The sequence below is a fragment of the Schistocerca americana genome, chromosome 1, assembly GCF_021461395.2.
Source record: "Schistocerca americana isolate TAMUIC-IGC-003095 chromosome 1, iqSchAmer2.1, whole genome shotgun sequence".
Lineage (NCBI taxonomy): Eukaryota > Metazoa > Arthropoda > Insecta > Orthoptera > Acrididae > Schistocerca > Schistocerca americana.
In genome coordinates this window covers 780,763,987-780,784,979 of record NC_060119.1, presented here as the reverse complement: position 1 = coordinate 780,784,979, position 20,993 = coordinate 780,763,987, and the positions used below count along the sequence as shown (strand labels likewise).

At 40.0% G+C, this 20,993-nt stretch overlaps 1 protein-coding gene across 1 annotated transcript in view; it reads right to left on the bottom strand.

Annotated features, from left to right (window-relative positions):
• Positions 1 to 20,993, bottom strand: part of LOC124594185 — a 148,460-nt gene that overhangs the window by 52,159 nt on the left and 75,308 nt on the right. The gene's annotated exons all lie outside the window — the stretch shown is intronic.

Below are 20,993 nucleotides of genomic sequence, written 5' to 3'. Positions count from 1 at the left end.
CGGCCATCAGTCTTGTGTTATCTTTTTGAAAGATAACTTCACAGAAACTTTGAAGATAGGGAGTATCCACTGGTGTTAACATATCAGAAATCTGACACTCACTGTCCATTTGTGAATCAGAAGGGGGTCGTGTCCTTGGTAGTAAAATAATGTGTGCCCAGTGGTACCCCATGCCATCATAATAGGTTCTGACCCCATATGATGATGATGAATGCAATCCAGTGACATTCATTTCTTGGAATCTTTACTGATGGGAATGTACGTTGAAACACTGCACATAGTAACTGGATGCAATATTGTGCCACTCTGTTTCCAGTGTTGTCATTGGGTGCACCACTGTTGGCACACCTCTCTCTGCTGACATTTCAAGGGAAGATGCAACAATGGTCACCATGTTCACAGACTGTGGTGCTCCTGACGTTGTTGCACTGTTAGGCATGAGTACTTGTCTCACAGCAAAGAAGCCCATTTCCTAACTTAGGATACATGACATGGGTGTATGATGTTGTGTGGCTGAAAATTCCACATTGACACGACAATCTGGGGGAATCCAACCAACAGGAGTATCAATATAATGAAAGCGTATGCCACATTCCTGCTGCTGTTGAATTTTTATGCATGGAACTAACTAAATAACTGAGGATTTTATTGAAACAGAGTCAATAACTTTCTAAAAAGCTGTGAATCCCACTCATATCAGTAACATGTACTCATGTTCCATTATATAATTTCATACGGTGACTTGCAGATCATCAATTATAATATACTCACATCTAAAGACAATGTCATCTTTTGTTTGGTTCATAAAGAGAAGATGAATTTGTCTGTTAGCTTTTTTATTTATTGTTTTTGTGTGCCTTGATTTTTGTTTCAGTTTGGGGGGAACTGTCTTCTTTTGCAGACTTTCTGTAAATGAGACTGCAATTTCCTTTTGTTTAACTTGTAAACCATCTTAATAACTATTATCTCTAGATGACTTCCTTTTGTTACCATTCAAATGGATTTATACTCCTCAAGTCTTTCTTGCAGAAAGTCACTGTTTTAACCTTACTAAATGCCTTCTATGAGAACTAACTAGAACAAATAGTTTGGAAATCCACTCATGGAAATATATTCGGCCAAATAGCAACAAACAGATCTGATCTCTTTGAGAATGTTCACAATTAAACTGGTACCAGTGACCATGAGGTAGCTGTAGAGCAGTGGTCACCAAAATACAAGGTGCAATTAAAACATGCGGAAGAATTTACATGATCAGCAAACTACGTAAAGAGACATTAGTGTTATATCACACAAATGAACTCTGAACACTTAGCTCTAGAGAGGAACATCTAGAGGATCTGTGGCTCAGATTTAGAAGAATAGTTGACCATGTGCTGAATAGATATGTAGCTAGTAGAACTGTTCATGATGGGAGGGACCCTCCATGATACGGTATACAGCTTCTGTAAAGAAGCTGAGACTACTGCACAATAGGTGTAAAACAAAGCACAGGGCTAGAGATAGGAAGATGCTACAAGAAAAAGATCTGCCTGTCAAGAGGGTAACATGTGAAGCTTTCAGTGATTATTGTAACACGATATTATCAAAGAATCTCTCACTAAACACAACACAATTCTGGTCATATGCAAAGGCTGTTAGTGGTACTAAAGTTAGATTTCAGACACTTATGGATGAGACAGTGACCGAAATGGACGGTAGCAAAGCAAAAGCAAAAATGTCAAATTTCATATTCAAATGTTCCTTTATGAAGAAAAATAAAGGGACGTTAATTCAATTTAATTCTCACATTACTGTGAAACTGAATGACATGGATGTTAGTGTCAGTGCTAGTGATGAACAAATGAAGCTGAACAAAGCTCCAGGGTCCAATGGAATACCTACCAGTTTCTATACCAAATTTGTGGCTCAGTAAGATCCTCCTTTGTAACCATAACCTACAGTAGACAATTTGATCAAAAGACCATGACCAGTAGTTGGAAGAAAGCACCTGTCAAACATACCTGCAGGGATGGTAGCAGAAGTTATCCATGAAACTAGCATCCAATATCCTTAACATCCATTTGTTGTAAAATCTTAAAACATATTCAGAGTTCAAATTTAATGAGGTATCTCAAACCTTCTCCATGCCAACCACTATGGATTCATTGATCATGTGAAACTCAATCTGCACTTTTCTCACACGATATCCTGAAAGCTGTAGATTAGGCAGCAGTCGGGTAGATGCAGTCAGAAGCACAATTGCTTGGGGTATAAAGCAAAATTTGTGACTGGATTGAAGATTTCTTGGCAGGAAGGGTGCAGCATGTTGTCTTGGATGAGAGTCATTGACACATGTAGAAGTAACATTAGCTGTGCCCTAGCAAAGTGTTTTGGGGTCCTTGCTATAGAAGTTGTATGTTAGTGACATTGCAAATAATATTATTAATAACTTCAGACTTTTTGCAGCTGTTACCATTATCTATAGTAAAGCACTGAATGAAAAATGGCTGCACACATAGTCAGTCAGATTTTGATAAGATTTCAAAGTGGTGCAAAGATTGAAAACTTGCTTTAAATATTTAAAATGTAAAACTATGCTCTTTACAAAATGAAAGGATGTAGTATCCTATGACTACAATATCGAGTCCCAACTGCAACTGGTCAACTTGTGTAAATACATGGGTGTAAGAATTTATAAAGTATGAAATGGAACAATCACAGACACATTTTCAGATAAAGCTTGAGGCAGAATACTAGGGAAGAAGTTAGAATACTAGGGAAATGCAATCAGTCTTCAAAGAGATTCCTTACAAAATAGTTGTGCAACTCATCCTACAATATTGCTCAAGTGAGTGGGACCCATACCAGACAGGAATGGCAGGGGATACTGAACAGATGCAGAGGAGGGTAGTACAAATGGTCACAGGTTTATTTGACTCATTGGAGTGTGTCACTGAAATGCTGAAAGAAACCAAACGGGCAGACATTTGACGAAAGACACAAACTATGCCAAAAAGTCCACTCAAATGTTTTAAGTACTGGCTTTAAATGGTGAATCTAGGAATATTCTTCTTGCTTGGTTCATGTTATTCTGGCATGTTCCATTCTCATTCATGTGAATCTAAAATCTTCTCTTTAATAGTTCCACTGTTCTATTTCAGATTTTCTCACTCTTTACCTTTTTCATATTTACAGAATCTTTTGCTCTTTGTGCAAGTACCTTGGTTAAATAATCATCCCTTTTATATACATTTGTATGATCTTCATTTCCCAAAATGCTGGAATTTTTACTTAATTAAATTTGCTATAACCATATATTTTAAAATAAATTGACATAACTGAGATTTCATATTTGATGAATTTGTTTCTTTTTAGTTTCATACCTATTATTACTCTGTGTTTTACTAGTCTATAGTCACCAGAAATCCTTAAATGATGCAGAACCATTACATCTGGTATAATCTGTTTATCATTTGATGAACTTAAGTCAATTTCATTGTCAGTTGGTTCTTGATAAATCAATTTTCTATCTGCTTTGATCTAGATGAATGTGTTAAGGATAAATATATTGTGCTTTCTTGCAGAGTCAACTAATAAGGACCTCTGTCATTTCCGTTATCATATGCAAAGTTTCCTGTTGAGAAAGCATTCCCTACTTTTGTCTTGCTTTTTGATTAAAACAATTCATTACAATCTTGTAGCTGGATCTCATATCATTTATCAGTTTCTGTAACTCTCGATAAAAATTTTCAACATCCTCACCAGAAATGAGCTTTTTAGGCCAAGAATTTAATGATTTGTATTTAATATCTTTGGTTTCTTATTAAGTTAAGTCCTTGTATTCTGACTGAGGTTCTTTCAATATCTGTTAATTGTTTATAATTTTCTTGTTAACAATAAAGTAAATGCCTGTGTTCCTTCCTGGTTGGCTGCTCCATTATAAAGCATGAGTCCAGACTTCAAATTTGTTTCATCTTCGTTCTTTTACCACACATCCCATTTGATTTCCACCTCTACTAATCTATCTTCAGGTCCTGAAGTTCTGCAAATTACACACATAAAAAAAAGTTTTGCATCACCTTGGTTCCGAGAGTTCTGGAACCCATACAGAAAACTGGAACAGAGATCAACATAAAGATCATTTCTGCCCTTTTTATTGCTCATGAAAACCACACATCATACAGCCATTACAGCATCTTCCATGGCCACTGGCAGTGTACGTCAGCCCCATATAATGCCACCCCAAAACAGCAGGGAACCTCCTCCCGGCTGCACTTGCTGGACAGTCTGTCTAAGGTGTTTTGATTATCGGGAGTGAAGTTGCGCATCGTGCACAGTTTGACTCATAACGCGACGTCCTGTGGCTGCACAAAAAGCATTATTCAACATGGTGGCATTGCTGCCAGGGTTCCTCCAAGACATAATCTGTAGATAGAGGTCATCCACTGCAGTGATAGCCATTGGGTGGCCTGAGCAAGGCATGTCATTGACAGTTGCAGTCTCATCCACTGCAGTGATAGCCATTGGGTGGCCTGAGCAAGGCATGTCATTGACAGTTGCTGTATCTCCTCCATGTCCAAACAACATCACTTTGGTTCACTCCGAGATGTCTGGATACTTCCCTTGTTGAGAGCCCTTCCTGGCACAAAGTAACAATGTGGACATGATCAAACTGCAGTATTGACCACCTAGGTATGGTTGAACTGCAGATAACATTAGCCATGTACCTGCTACCTGGTGGAATGACTGGAACTGATCGGCTGTTGGACCACCTCGGTCTAAAAGGCCCTGCTCATGTGTGGTTGTTTACTTCTTTGGGTGGGATTAATGACATCTCTGAACAGTTAAAGGGGCTGTGTCTGTGATACAGTATCCACAATCAACGTCTATCTTCAGGAGTTCTGGGAATCGGGGTGATGCAAAACTTTTTTTGATGTATGTATTATCATTAAATGAAAAGCAGTAAACTCTATTGGGTTTCTATGTCACCAGTAGTTCTGGCTGCCTAACTAGCTGATGAAATTAGGAAAAGTAATTGGGCAGTCATCTACAGAGGTCATGCTGCCACAAGTGGAAATCCTCAATGCAAAATGTTTGCCATTAAGTCCAGTTATCTCATCATCATCATCATCATCATCATCATAATCTATAACCAAGTTGTTCAATTAATAGTTGACTCGGGGAATCTTTCCTACAATATGTTTGAAGAGCGTTTATACTACTTCATTACCAAGCTGGAGTACATACAGAGTGCAAATCTACAATTGAATCTATAAAGTTCTTTTTTATTGCCAAGAGTGTCTTGTTAATGGAGACAGAGTCTGTCTTGATACTGAAAAAAATGACAGCCATAACTCAAGTTTCCAATTTCATATGACAATAATGATCAGAGAGAATTCCATGCAAGGTTCTGCTATTACAGTTATTTCATGAAGAATTATAGTTTCAAGGCATGACGACTACAAGAACTAGAGATGTGAATTTTGGAATTCAGAAATACATCTAGAGAAGGTTAATATTTATCACATAATAACAGTTTTCCAACTAAAGAAGGAATTGTTTAGCTGTAGAAGACAACAACTTTAATTGCATGTTTTTAAATATTCTTTAGATGTCTCAAATTGTTTCAAGAATTAAGATACTTAAAAATTTTCAAAATCTTTTACTTGACTTTGGGATAATTTTATGCACACACTGTACATTCTTATGAAATGTGGTAGCAAGATTTTACAGATTTTACAAAAATATGGCAATTCTTTGCTCTCAAATTTTTTTGTCACTGCTTCTTGCATGGGAGCAGATATAGCATTTCCAACAACTTTTATATTTCTATCTCCTGTCCCATCAAAGTTATGTTTTTTTGCTTTTACTTATTTTGAAATCAAATTGCTTACAACACTTATTGAGAAGGTAGGATTCCTTTTGTTCATCATCTTCATTTTCTGTCAATAATGTCATATCATCTACATATAAGAGGCACTTTAGAACAGTGTATGTACCACTGTATATCCTTGCATTAGAATTCTTTTTTCAGATCTGAATAATGTGATCTACATAACTTTTGATGAAGAAGTCCATGAATTCTATATCTTCCTTGAAGCAACAATACTGCAAAATGACTTAGTACAGATCTGCTGCATAAATGCAAATGCATGTATAGCCACAGTACATTATTATTGCTCGTTATGTATTTGCCTGTATTGAAATATAGTTCCTGAGTCAAGGCTTCAATTAATGGAAATGGACAGCACTTCACAAGACAATCTTTTAGCCAAGGAAGAAGTCATTGCTCACTTGAAAGTAGTGTATGAGGGGATTTGTTTTTGAGTGTGTCTGACACGTTATTGAACCTGCAGGGGAGATTAATGATGAGGGTTCACGTGCTGGCTAGCCTGGAAGTGGTTTTTAGCTGACTTCCCACATTCCCCTAGGTGAATACTGGGCTGGTACCTAAGTATCATCTCAGTTCCACATTTTGCACATTTTGTGACCAATAAGAAAACTTTTGCTTATCTTCACATGAACAACACTACATGCAGACAGTTGGAGTGCAAGTGCACATACATTCATCCAGGGGGGTTGGGGTAATGGGGTGATGACAGAAAGGGCAGCTGCCCACCCCTTAAATTAACCATACCAATTCTGTAAATAATGATGTTGGCCCTGCACCAATATGGAACAAAAGCACAAGAAAAAGAAAAATAATAATAACAATAAGATGAATATAAAAAATCGCTATCCACCCAAGCCAAACTTCACCACTATCATACAGTCAATCTCCAGAACCGCTCTACACAACTGAAACATCATCATTAACCATCAAGATCAAGGACATTGAGAAAATGGAAAGGCAAATGCCCAGGAAAATATTTGGACCCAAGATCCAAGATGGTATCTGGACACGCAAAAGCTCTGAAGAACTGTACTCATGTCAGTTGCATGGAAAAGACGATTGAAATTCTATGGACATTTAGCAAGAATGGACACCTCCAGAATGACCAAGAAAATCTTCCTTATCATCAAAGGAACTAGCCAAACCAGGGCTAACAGAAACCCAAAATAACCTCACGGAACTCAGTATTGACCCATTAGAAACCACACGGACTGCATACAGACAGAAAATCAACTGTCATAAGTTCACAACCAAAAACCCAACGGAAAATAATCTGAAATTGAAAAATGCTTGGACACAAGAAAGAAGATAGGCCCATAGTGAAAGGATGAGGAAATTTTGGACAGAAAAGAAGAACAAGAAATATAAGAAAACCAGCACTAATTAATGGTTCAACTTGCTCCTTAGAGGGTGAAACAAATAAATAATAAGATGAAGAAGAAGGAGGAGAAGAAGAAGAAGAAGAAGGAGAAGAGGAAGAGTGACTGACACCTTCCAGCCAATCACCAATCTTCTGCACGTCTTTCAGCATCTTGCTGCAGTGTTCCGACCTTGCACCCTCCCTGTAGGCAACAGGATTATCCACAAACAGCTCCTGCCATTCCAGTTACGTAGTACCTTGACTGACTTGCTTGCTATTATTTTAGCATCATTTTTATTGTAAATAACTGAAACTTTAGCATTCACATGGAAACAGCAAGTTCCCTATGTGAGGTTTGCCAACTGATCTAAATCCGAAAAATTGGATGCAATACTGGTTTTTCAATGGTGATATCCTTATGTTCGTGTCGGCTTGTTGGGGTGGACTGCACCAAGATCTTTTTATATCAGAAATGAGTGTAATGTCTAGATACAATGTTGCTAAAGTAATTGTGCATGTGTGGTAATTCTGTTCCTTTAGTTACATGGCAAAGGAATAACAATTTGCAACACAATGTGCATTGAAGAACAGTTTTATTAAATAACTGCAGCACATTTACATAATGTGTGAACATTTGAGAGAAGAACCATGCAAAGATAAACATATCAAAGATCTTGAACAAAGAGTCTCCAAGTCAAACATCAAGATGATATTTCTTCTGGTCGATAGTCACCACACAGATATGCCGATTGGCACCCATTCTTCATTATGACCAACAAGTATTACTTAATTACATTTTCAAACACCTTTACTGAGAATAATTATTGTGACATGATCCTCCTTGTTAAGCCAGTAATATTGTCTAATCATCTAACATACCACAAGTTAACAATCTCAGAAATATTCAGTTAGTTAATGGTACAACAATTGTAGTTCATGTAAGTCGGTAGATTGCTATAGTCTCTTGATATTTCTCAAGTCTCAGAGCTTCACGGCAGAATCATGCATTTTATCTTAAATGAATATTTTCTCAACAATTATGAGGTGACATTAATCCACTTCAGATCTAATCACCACAGCATATCAGTGTATTTATACAGAATATAATTTGAGAAATTAAGAATAGGCAGACAGAAGTATTAAATGGCCATCAGAAAAACGTCTGTGAGGTTAGTAAATTGAATCAAGGTTTTTATATTTTCTGTTTATGTATATTCTATAAGGCATAATGTAGTTTTACTTGTCCTGTTACATTAAGATTTCACCAATTCCATTTATGGATGCAGCTTATTGACCCACATGGTGTCTTGGTATGAACTCATAAGTATGGTATAATCTCTTTGCCTATGTAGCTAAGCGACTGCCTCCTTCTGTCCTGCCATGGGGCATGCACATGCTGCACCTTAACAGAAATGAGCATGTATCAGCTCTCAGTCATTGATCACCAATGACTGTATGATGCCCATCCCACGACAAGTGTTATCAGTCATGTGGTAAGTGGATGCCAGGAGCACTTACTGAAGAGGAGTATTACTTTGGGCAGGTGTGTGATTGTCTATTCTACTACTTTACATGTCCAAGAGGCATGTCAATTGGTTTTGGTTGAAAATGTCCTCATAGCAGTGTCCACTATTTGTGGCTATGGAATTAACTGGCAAAGAGGGGTTGGTAAGCCATGGTTAACCGCACTTGTTTGGACTTATTTGGTGAGAAACTTAGTGAGCAGACTGTATAAACAGTTATTCAGAGCTATCCACTGTGTGGTAGTATACTTTCTGGGTGTATACAGGGAGGGGGGAGGGGGGGGGGGGGGAAGGAAAAAATACTCTCGGATTATTCCTAGATTTTTCCTGGATATCCTGTTTAAAAAATATGCTTTTTCCTGGGAAAAAATTCAATTTTTCCGTGCTAAGTGACATTAGGTTTTGCATAGATTTTGCCACAAAACTGTAAAACTTATCAATGTTTTATGCACTCGCATAGAACTTCCCGGAAAAAAAAGAAAAGATGGGGGAGAGAAGTTTTGGAAAGATTTTTAATGAAAAAAAAGGAGAGAAGTTTTGGAAAGACCTTTGAGTTGCTTCAATATATACACTGCATATTTTCATATTTCGAAAGTATAAATTCGAATTGCACCAAACACAGCACGTTAATTTCCGGAGTGTTGAAACCGAGGCTGTGATGTCCTTTTGTAAGACAATCATATCTCATGCCACGTGATCTCACCAGCTGATGACAGCAGATATTCAGAGCATAGGACACATGTTATAGTCAGCCAATAGCTAGATCGCTGGCTACGTAGCGCGAACACACAAAGAGGAAAAGTTAACGGTTTACATTAATATACATAGTATAGCTGCAAGAAAAGCTAAGCTTTCACATACGATATTGCTCTCTAAGATTTACAAGCTACAACAGAAGCTAAGCTTTCACATGTAATATTGATCTTTTTTTGCGTGTGTTATACTTTAAGATACATCACACAAATGTGCCAAAAAAATTTAAAATTATGACATAATTGTCTGGGCTCGAAATTCTTGTAAGTGGCTGGTCCTCAAAATGTTCAGTTTTAAATGCTCTGTGATTTAGAAATTCATTCCACTTTCTCACATGTAACATAATTCATCTTGCATAAAAAGAAATTTACTTTGAAAGTAACGCTTTTTGAGCCACCATCCGCAATACTATCTGGACACTGTTAGAAATAGGTTCGATTTACCAGTTGCCAGAGAGTGCCAGAAAACAGGCATTTTTGCATGTGTGCAGCTGCAGTGGTGTAGGAAGCCCACATGTTCATATGTATAAAGCACTAATAGAGTTTACATTACACCATAAAAGAAACAGGGCATCAGAGGATACTTCGAAGAGCATCAGAATTTCGTACACCATACTAAAATGTATAATTTGGCTTGAAGAGCACACTGTTTTTTTCCAGATTCACAATGATGTAGGTCTCATCTGATATTAAGCTTTTCAGTGTGGTTTCTGGGATGTAAATTTTCTTGGAGTACCAGTACTCTACGATCTCATTTTTGGTTCTTTATTATGGCATAATGCCTTACATGGCAGAAGATGATAAGGTGCACTTGAAATTCAGCGAACAGTTGGAACTAGCCAATAATGTGGAATGAAACACTTCATTTCAAATAAAATGATTGCCTCAGCGGAAAGATTAATAAAGCCAAATTTCTTTAGCAAAGTTGCAAAAATAACTTCATTGTTCTGCAAGGCGATTAATGCTTGACTGCTAATAGCTTGGCAATAAAATAAAATCAGAAAACTGAAACTAATAATATATTTTGCCCTCCATAATTATGTGAATGTATTTTAATTCACTTGATAGCTCCCGGCCACAGATATCCATTTAGTTTTCATTTGACATGGGAGCTGTAAATGAAGAGGAAACAGTGAACTCACTTAGTGCAAATACGGGTCACGTGGAGACTAACCCCTTCCTCACAACAACTCAGACAACTCTGCACATGCATGAATCTGGCAGCTAGGGTGCATGAGAAAAATTTTTCCCATTTGGATCTGGCTGCTTGGTGCTACTGCTGATACAACTAAAAGCCACACTTCGAGTAGCGGGAAGTGGGAGAAGGTAGTGCTCATACGCTGCTCAACTGAGCATGCACATCAGCCCGCTGGCTACTGGTCAAACAAAACTAATGTGAACAGTTGTGATGTCTGACATATTTTTGCTATTTGCAGATGCTTGTGCGCACATGGTATTATGTTGTTGTGAATTGCACATTTCCTTTGCCACTTAAGTTTTATTTTTTTCCTCTAGTTTATATTTTACTGCTGCAGTATGATTCTCCAGTATCAGGATACAGTAACATTCTTTGCTAGAGAATCAATTCTTACCAGTCAAAATTACAAAAATGTAACTGAAAGCAAAAACAATGAAAAATTCCTGGAATTCCGAAAAATTCCCGGGTTTTTCCCGATTTTCTCCCAGATGAAAAAATTCCTGGGTTTTTCCCAGATTTCCCAGTTGTCCCGGGTCATATACATCCTGCCTTTAAATTATGTGTGCTATACTATTTTAAGTTTTAGTTAACCTTACTGGTTCCAGCTTGACTAAGTTTCATTGTTAAAATTGTTTATGCCACAGTTATTCAAGGCAGCTTGTCTTGTTTTGTCTATCAGTTCTAAGCCCTGTTGGTAATATATCAATATTTTTTGTGCTGGTTGTGGGTAGTTTATTTGGTGCTCAGAATTTGTGAGATTTCAATTTTCCAACCAGCTTGTTAGTTTAAGCCATGTGGATGGTGGTGTTAATTTTATTTATACATTCTTTTGTAGAATTAGCCTGAACTATCACAACTTAAAATCAAGCTACATTCTCTCTTGGTTGATATTTGCATTTTACCTAATTTCATGTTTGGCTATTTGTTCCTAATCTCAGGCTCTTTAAAGAGACAACCACTACTATTTATGAGAGTTCAAATAGTCTTCATCTGATTAACGTATATATTATATTTTACATTGTTTTTTAATGTTTCTCATTGCCTGTTGTGATCTGGTGTATTTACAGGTGTTGACTGATTTGTAACCAAATATTTATTCATGCTTGATGTATTATACTGGAACGTTTGATAACTGGAAAGTTTTCACTCTGTTTTAATAGTACCTGAATTCATATTGTGATTTATTGAATCTATTTTGAGACAGAACTACCTGGGGAGGTGAAGCTCTAAACTAGGTCATGATTTCAAAATGGAGATTAATATTCATCAAGTCTGAACTATTAGATGTTTATTACTGATTTTTTGGATTATTGTATATAATAACAGTCATTTGAGCTTTTAAAGTTAAATGTGTAAAAATATGCATAATAACAATTTGCACTACTTGATAAATAAATCTTTCTCTGGTGTTGTGTTATGTTTTTTGTGGCCTTGCACCCTATCACTTCCAGCTCCTCACTTGCTAATCATTTCATGAACATAAATTGTTACATACATCTATATGAGTTTTATATTACATTAGCCACTGTTGCTATGGGGTGTAAATATTACGTAACACACACACACACACACACACACACACACACACACACACACAGACGCACACAGACACAGACCAAACACAACTAACACACACATGACCACTGTCTATGGCTGCTGAGGCCAGACTTTGAGCAGCTGTGCATGATGGGAGAAGGAATGTGGGTGGTGGCAGTAAGGAGGAGGCTAGGGTGCGTCGGGGGGGGGGGGGGGGGGGGCAGTAAAGGGCCACTTTTTGGAGCTTACAGGGATGAAGTAGAGAGGGTAGGACAGCTAGGTGCAGTCAAGAGGTTAGACGGAATAGAGGGTTGTGTAGTGCTGCAAGGGAACATGGAAGGGGTTGATGGTTAAGGATGATGACAAATGAAGGTTGAGGTCAGGAGCGTTACAGGAATGTAGATTATATTGCTGGGAGAGTTACCACCAGTGGAATACAGAAAAGCTGGTGTTGGTAGAAAGAATACAGATGGCACAGGCTGTGAAGCTGTCATTAAAATGAAGAACATTGTATTGGTCAGCTTGGTCATCAATTGGGTGGCCACTCATGTGGACAGACAGCTTGTTGGTTGTCATACCCACAGAGAACACAGTTCAGTAACTGCAGCTTAGGTTGTAGATTACATTACTGGTTTCACAGGTAGCTCTGCCTTTGATGGGATAGGTGACACTTATTACCAGAGTAGAGTAGGTGGTGGTGGCAGGACATATGGGATAGGTCTTTCATCCACATCTATTACAGAGACATGAGCCATGAGGCAAGGTGTTGTGTAGGGATGGACGAGGATATTGTATATGTTTGGTGAGTGGTGGAATACCAGTGTGGGAGGGGTGGAAAGGATAGTCTGTAGGACATATTCCTCATTTCAGGGCATGATGAGAGGTAGTCGAAACCCTAGCAGAGAACTTGATTAGTTGCTCCAGTCCTGTGTAGTACTGAGTCATGAGGGGAATGCTCCTCTGTGGTGATACAGTAGGACTTTGGGATGTAGGGGTTGACTGGAGAGATAAGGCACTGCAAATCTGACTCTGCATAAGGTTGGGAAGATAATTACAGTCCGTGAAAACCTCAATGAAACCCTTAGTATATTTTGAGATGGATTGCTGATCAGTACAGATGCGATGGCCACTGGTGGCTAGGCTGTATGCAAGGGTCTTCTTGGTATGGAATGGGTGGCAACTGTCAAAGTGGATGTATTGCTGGTAGTTGATAGGTTTGATATGGACTGAGTACTAATGAAGCCATCTTTGAGGTGGACGTCAACATCAAGGACTGTGGCTTTATAGGTTGAGACGGACCATGTGAAGTGAATAGAGGAGAGGGTATTGAGGTTTTTAGGTAATGTGGATAGGGCGTCATCACCCTCAATCCAGATCGTGAAGATGTCATTAATGAATCTGAATAGGCTTGCATAGGATGGTGCAATGTGGGTGCCCATTGTCATACCCTGGATTTTTTTGTAGTTGAAGCCTTCAAAGGATGGGTAGTTGTGGATGAGGGTACAAATGGTTCAAAAGGCTCTAAGCACTATGGAACTTAACATCTGAGGTCAGCAGTCCCCTAGACTTAGAACTACTTAAAGCTAACTAACCTAAGGACATCACACACTTCCATGCCCAAGGCAGGATTCGAACCTGCAACCATAGCAGCAGTTCAGTTTCAGACTGAAGTGCCTAGAACTGCTTGGCCACAGCGGCGGTGAGGATACAGTTGGTCATGGTGACCAGGAAGGAGGTTGTAGATTTGGAATCTGTCAGGCACTGTGAAAGGTAGTGTTCAATAGCGGGAAGGCCTTGAGCATTAAGGATGTTGGTGTGAAGGGAGGTGGCATCAATAGTGACAACTGTGGCACCATGTGGTAAAGGAACAGGTACTGTGGAATGTTGGTGGGGGAAATGGCTCATATCTTTTATATAGGAGGGTAGGTTGTGGGCAATATGATGCAAATGTTGGACTACAAGAGCAGAAATTCTCTCAGTGGGGCACAGTAACTGGTCACAGTGGGGTGTCCTGGGTGGTTGGTTTTATGGACTTTAGGAAGCATGTAGAAGGAAGGACTGTGGAGAGTGCTAGGGGTAAGGAGAGAGATAGACTCCAGTAAGAGGTTCTGGGATTTGAGGAGAGACTGGAGATCATGTTGGATTTCTGGAATGGGGTCACTGTGGCAGTGTTTGGAGGTGGATGTATCTGGCAGCTGGCGTAGTCCTTATGCCAGGTAATCTTTGTGGTTCAAAACAACATTGGTGGAGCCTTTGTCAGCAGGTAGAAGTATAAAGTTGGGATCAGTTTTTAGGTGGTGAATTGCAGTTTTTCTATGGATGTAAGGTGTAATGTAACAGACTACTGAAACCATCGATACCATCGGCTGGCGAGCTATGCGGTGCTGTGAATCGACATGAAAGAATAAGTATATTAATATAAAATTACAGTCAACATAAACTGAAATATTATCATTTTATTATAAAAACTAATAATTTGCAGGACTATCATATTATGTATTGCTGCAGAACTATTTGAGAACTCTATTCAATTTTCGTACTGTTTTCATAAGTGTATACATGTGATGTATAAAATTTCTATGCTCAATTCATGTTGGCAAACCTGTGCACTTTGTAAGGTCTTTGATTGTTAATACAGAAACAGTTTTTGCCAAGTGAGGCTAAGGGTCAGTCGTATTTTGGTGATTCTAAGAGGCAGTGAGTCTTGAGAAGTCATGAGAAACGGACAATTTTGAGAAAGGTTGTGTTGTTGAACATTTTTGAGACAATGACTTATGTTGGAAAAGCTTATATTGGTGAACTACTGATTGTTATGAGGATGGTATAACAAAAATATATAATATGGAAAGCTTTAAACAGTATCAGTTCTTACGTAGCATATTACAAACCCAAGGACTGATTGTAATAACAATTACAGCAAATCCAGAAGTTACCCATAGACAACGAGCAAGCAACAACGAGTATTCAAGGTAAGTTAAGTAAATTATTTCATGTTTGGACTGTGAAGTTACCTTCTCTTTGTCAAATATTTAAGTCTCTTATGCTCTGTTAATAGAGTGAACAGACCGATGGGGACTTGTGGTCCCTTATTGAAACCAGGAAGATCACACAGGTTTTTAAACACATGACATAATTTGATATAAAATAATTGATGATATTTAATATTTGTTCCCCGGACAAGAGAGGTAACATTACAAAGGTTAGCTTGGATGTTGAGGGATTTGGGGAATGTTGTGAGGCATGGTTCGAGGTTAAGAAATTTTGAAAAGTTAACAGGGAGTGATTTGGTAGCAGTGGGGGGGGGGGGGGGGGGGGTGGATCACAGTTGGATGGAGGAGTGAATTGAGTGAGACAGGGTTCAACATTGGTCTTTGGTTGAGTGAGGTTGGTGGTGAAAAAGTGTTTCCACTACAGGGACAGGGAGAATGAGAGAAGGTCTTTAACAAGTCATGTATGATTGAATTTGGGAGTGGGACAAGAGGTGACGCTTTTGAAAAGGACTGATACTTTTGTAGGGCTAAGACTTATGGAGGAAAGGTTCATGACTGTATTTCTGTTCTGTTTAGGTTTTGGATTCTGTATGGTGATGGGAGGAAGTTTTTAAAGGTGGGGAAAATGTAGTATGTCTGTGAGACAGGGTTATTCAGATATGTGAGGGAGGTTTGGAGCTTCTTGTAGAGGTGGTGGATAGTGGTATTCCAGGGTGGGAGTAGGAGGTGAAGAGGGTGGAGAGTTTTTTGAGGTGGCATTGTGTATGATGCTCTACTTCCTACAGGGCAAGAATTTCAGCATGTGAGATAGGATTGTGATTGCATAGTAGGAGAATTCTGTGGATGGAGAGGAGTTATTGCAAGAAAGTATGGGCCTGACTAACATGGTTTTGCAGTATTATGTTGGTGAGGTTTAAGGATCGAGAAACCTGAACAGATGGAGGTCATTGTGGAAGGAGGGCTTGCAGTTGGAGATGGATTATTTGATAGTAAGGCCATTTTGGTTCCACAAGCCAAGCATGCCTCTCCAGTTTCTCCTGAAATCCTTAAGCCCATCCTTGACCCTCTCCCCAGGATTCCATAAGTCAATAATTCTTCTCCAGACTCTCCTGAAACCCTTAGGTTCATTCCAGAACAAAGACTCCCCACCCCAAATCTATCTCTCCCCCACCCCTACTACTACTACTACTACCCTCCACTCTTCTACTTTCTACACACATTGTAAAGTCAATAAACTCAACCTCCCAGAACATCCCATTGTGGCCGGTTACTGTGACCTCACCAAGAGAATTTCTGCTCTTGTAGACCAGCACCTGTAGTCTTTACCAACAATCTACCCTCTGTATAAAAGATACCATCCATTACCTCCACCAACTCTCCACAATTCTTGTTCCTTTACCACACAGTACCTTGCTTATCACTTTTGGTGCCACCTGCCTTTGTTACAGCAACATCCCTAATGCCCATGGCCTTCCTGCATTGAGCACTAAGTTTCCCAATGGCCAACATATTCCAAACCTACAACCTCCTTCCTGTACAGCATGACCAACTATATCCTCACTCACAATTACTTCTCCCTTGAAGGCATCACCTACAAACAAATCTGGGTTATAGCAATGGGCACCCACATGGCACCATCCTATGACAATCTATTCATGGGCCATCTAGATAAATCCTTTCTAACCACCCACAATCCTGAACCCTGTACCTGGTTCAGATTCATTGATGACATCTTCATGACCTGGATTGAGTGTGAGGACAACCTATCCATATTCCCCCAGAACCTCAACAGCCTCTCCCCCATGGTCCTCCTCAACCCGTTAAGCCATCTTCATCAATGTCGACCTCTACTTCAAAAATGGCTAGTACTTCCATCCACATCAAATCTAACAACCACCAGTGATGCCTCCACTTCAGCAGCTGCCACCCATTCCATACCAAGAAGACCCTTGCATGCAGCGTAGCCACCCATGGCCATTGCATTTGTAGTGGTGAACAATCCCTCTACTAAGGGTCTCACAGAGGCCTTCACAGACCATAATTACCCTCCCAATTTTGTACAGAGTCAGAACTACTGTGCCTTATCTCTCCAGTCAACCCCCACCTCCAAGTCCCACTATCTAGCCACAGAGGAGCATTCCCCTCATGACTCAGTACCACCCAGGATTGGAGCAACTAATCACATTCTTGGCCAGACAACATATTGTCGTGCCCTAAAATGAGGAATGTCCTACCACTATCCTTTCCACCCCTCCCACAGTACCATTCTGCCACCCACCAAACCTACACAGTACCCTCATCCCTCTCTACACAACACATGTTCCCAATCCCTTGCCTCATGGCTGACATTCTTGTAATAGACCTAGATGCAAGACCTATCTCATACACCCTTCCACCACCATCTACTCCAGTCCGGTCACAAGTATCACGTATCCCATCAAAGGCAGCACTACGTGTGAAACCAGTCATGTCATCCACTGGCTAAGTTACAACCACTGGGCCGGATTCTGCATGGGCATGACAACCAAAAAGCTACCTGTTCACATGAATGACCAATGACAAACTGTGATCAAGAAAGAGCTGGACCACCCAGTTGCTAAGCATACTACTGAACACAATGTTCTTCATTTTACATTTTGTGTCATCTGGATCCTTCCTACCAAAACAATCTTTTCTGGATTGCACAGGTGTAAACACTCTCTGCACTATATACTATGTTTCCTTCACCTACCTAGGCTTTTCCCACTCCAGCACTACATAGTCCTATTTCACCAGCATTCCCAGAGTCTGTTTACTTCTCTCCTTCTATGCTCCTCCACCTCTGACTGCACCTAGCTTCTCTACTCTTTCTCCACCTCATCCCTGTATGCTCCCACAAACAGCACTTTACGTCCCCCACCCCTACCATACTATTCCACTCCCTCCACATGCCAGCCAGACTGCTTCTTCCACCACGTGTAACTGCTCACAGTCAGTCAGAGATAGCTGTCGTGTGTGTGTGTGTGTGTGTGTGTGCGTGTGCGTGTGTGTGTGTGTGTGTTGTCTAATTTGGAAGAAGAACTTTTGGCCAAAACCTTACTTGTTTGACAGTCTTTTTGTTGTACCTATCTGCAACTCAACATTTCTGCTATACATTGAGTAGCAATCTAACCTTTTGATAATATCATCATTATTTCATCCTGGACTCTCCACTGTTTGATTTTACATATCTTTTTACATGTTTTCATGTACACGGTTCAGAGTAATTTTATGCTTTCCCCCACAGCTCAGACAAGTATTTACAACCATACGTGGCGTTATTCTTCATGTACACTCTATGTCCTCTGTGAACCCAAACTTTTTTTAGCAATTTATTTTGTAGACAGACTACATTTTCCTGGAATTCTATCAATGAATCAAATTCATGATATGAAGATGTTCATTTTAAGAAGTTACAAATGTCATAGGAAAGTCCTGGTGGAATGAAAATATTTTTTTGTTAAATGAGATCACTCACCAAAAAGCAGAAGTGCCTAGTCATCAATAACCACACACAAAAAGAAAGTGAACTTTCTACCTTTCAGCAAACACACACGCACACACACACACACACACACACACACACACACACACACACACACACATACAGGCACTTGGCTATGTCTCTACATGGTGCTTGCTGGACTAATGTGGGTACATGAGAAGGGAGGGGGTGACAGGATGGAGGAAAACAAAACTGTGGGGTAGAGGGTGTGGGTAAAGTGGGTTACCAGAGATTGAGGGCAAGATGATTATGGGAATGAGGGATATGTTGTAAAGATAACTTGTATCTGCTTAGTTCAGAGCAGCAGGTGTTAGAGGGAAGGATTAGATGGTGCAGGTTGTGAAGCAGCCATTGAAACTGAGCATGCTCTTCTCAGCTGCATGTTCCACTACAGGTGGTCAACAACAGTTTGGCAGTTACCATTCTTCCTGGTGGACTGCTGGTTGGTAGTCATATAGACATAAAAAAAACCGTGTAGTGTTTGCAACAGAGCTTGTATATGACATGGCTGCTTTCACAGGTTGCTAGCCTCTGATGGGATAGGATGACCCAGAGACAGGACTTTAGTAGTAAGTGCTGGATATGACCCCTGTGGCAAGAGGATGGGAGTGGGAGGGGTGTAGGTATGGACTAGGATATTGTGTAGGTTCGGTGGGAGATAGAACATTTTAGGAGGAAAGGGAAAGATCTTAGGTAGGATATCCCTCATTTCAGGGCTATATAATAGCTCCCTGATGAAGGATTTGGTTCAGTTGTTCCACTCTTGGATGATACTGGGTGACTAGGGGATGCTCTTTTGTAGCTTATTCTTGGGGTTGAATATTGGAGGTGTGTGAGGATATGGCACAGGAAATCTGCTTGTGGTCTAGGTTTGGAAGGTAGTGCATGTCTATGAAGGCCTTCCTGATACCTTCAGCATACTGGGAAAGGGACATCTCATCACTGCAGATATTTCATCTGCGGGTGGCCAGGCTGTATGGTTTTTTTTTTGGTGTGTGTGTGTGTGTGTGTGTGTGTGTGTGTGTGTGTGTGTGTGGAAGGGATGGCAGCTGTCAAAATGCAGACACTATTGTTTGTTAGTGGGTTTAACGTGAATAGAGATGTGGATAGAGCTTTCAGAGAGATAGAAGTCAACATCAAAGAAGGTGTCATGTTGAATTGAGTGGGACCAGGTGAATCAGATGGGAAATGTGTTGAGGTTGTGAAGCAATGAGATTAGGGTAACTTGGCCCTGAGTTCAAATCGTGAAGATACCAGCAATGAATCTGACCCAGACTAAGAGTTGGGGTTTTTAGGAAGCTAGGAGGTTTCCTTTTGATGGCCCATAAACTGTGTGGCATAGAAGGGTGTCATATGGATGCCCATCCATGGCTCTGTTGTGAATTTATCTGTAAATCTCCTCTTCAAAGCAAAAGTTGTTGTCAGTCAGGACTTAGTCTGTGAGGTGTATGAGGAATGAGTTGTTGGGTTTTGACTCTGAAGGGTGTTGGGAGAGATCATGGTTAACAGTGGCAAGGTTACGGGCATGAGGGATGTTTTTGTTTAGGTAGGTGGTACCAATAGTGATGAGTAGGGATGGTGGAGAGATGGTGAAGGAAGTGATTAGTATCTTTAATGTGGGACGTTAGGTTTCAAGCAGTTGTTTGAAGATGCTGGTTGACAGGAGTGGAAGTTTTTGCAGGCGGAGCACAAAGGGGTACCAGGATTGTTGGGTTTGTGGATTTTGGGGAACATCTAAGAGGTGGGTGTATGGGGTGTGAGGTGTCAATGGGGTAAGGAGGTAGATGGACTCAGTGGATAGTTTCTCAGAAGATCCTGTAAGTTTCAATGGCCATTGGAGGTTATGTTGGACTTCTGGAGTGAGATCCCTATGGCAGAGCTTATAGGTGGAGTAATCAGAAATGTGGAGGAGGTGTTCTGTCAGGTAGTCAGTGTGACTCATCACAACATTGGTGGAGTCTTTGTTTGCAGGCAGGATGATTAGGTCAGCACCTGTTTTCAGATCATGTATGGCTGTCCTCTTTTATGTTGAAAGGTTAGTGTTCTTATGAAGGTATCTGGTGAAGGATGGTGAGATCAAGTTAGAAGTAATGAATTCCTGGAAGATGGGCAGAAAGGTAATTAGGTGGGACGTATGGAGGGTCACAGCTGAATGATTGTATCAACTGAGGGAGGCAAGGTTCAGTGCTGGGATTAAGGTGGCTTTGATTGGAGGGCTTGGGCAAAACCATTTTTC